Raw genomic sequence first — 539 nt, 5'->3', positions numbered from 1 at the left:
CAATGCATTCCAAACGGCAGAAATGAAAGCATATCTAAAGTAAAAACGGCGAGTGGAAGCACACACTGTAAAGCAATGCACACGTGTCTCACAGCTCCTGTGCAATGAAGCCCGCAGCGATTAATCTAGCGCACACAAGTGCCATATGCGGGAAAAAGCCATGCTCAGAATCGATTCTGAACATGTTTTTTTTTTCCCCGCACTAAGCTTGTTTTTTTCAAAAATGTGCGCAGATCTCAGATTTAAAAACAGTGGGTGCATTTTTTAATACTTGCTAATCCAAGTGTGACGTCAGCAGGCTATAATCGATTATGGTCTATTACTGCATTGATTCAGAATCGTCTGCATTGATTCATTTCAACACCCCTAAAATACAGACATTCATTTACTTGTTTAGAAAGATAGCAAGGACTAGTTCACCCAAAAATGAACATTTGCTGAACATTTACTCACTCCTCAGGCCACCCAAGATTAGGATGAGTTTGTTTCTTCATCAGATTTGGAGAAATGTAGCATTGCATCAGTGTCTCAGCAATGGA

General features: G+C 40.3%; 1 protein-coding gene across 1 annotated transcript in view; it reads right to left on the bottom strand.

Annotated features, from left to right (window-relative positions):
- LOC107727856 (nuclear pore complex protein Nup155-like) overlaps positions 1-539 on the bottom strand; it is a 31,633-nt gene that overhangs the window by 14,641 nt on the left and 16,453 nt on the right.

Source organism: Sinocyclocheilus rhinocerous, unplaced genomic scaffold (genome assembly GCF_001515625.1).
Source record: "Sinocyclocheilus rhinocerous isolate Xijiao unplaced genomic scaffold, SAMN03320098_v1.1 scaffold42, whole genome shotgun sequence".
NCBI classification, from domain to species: Eukaryota; Metazoa; Chordata; class Actinopteri; order Cypriniformes; family Cyprinidae; genus Sinocyclocheilus; species Sinocyclocheilus rhinocerous.
This window is presented reverse-complemented; position numbering and strand designations above follow the sequence as displayed.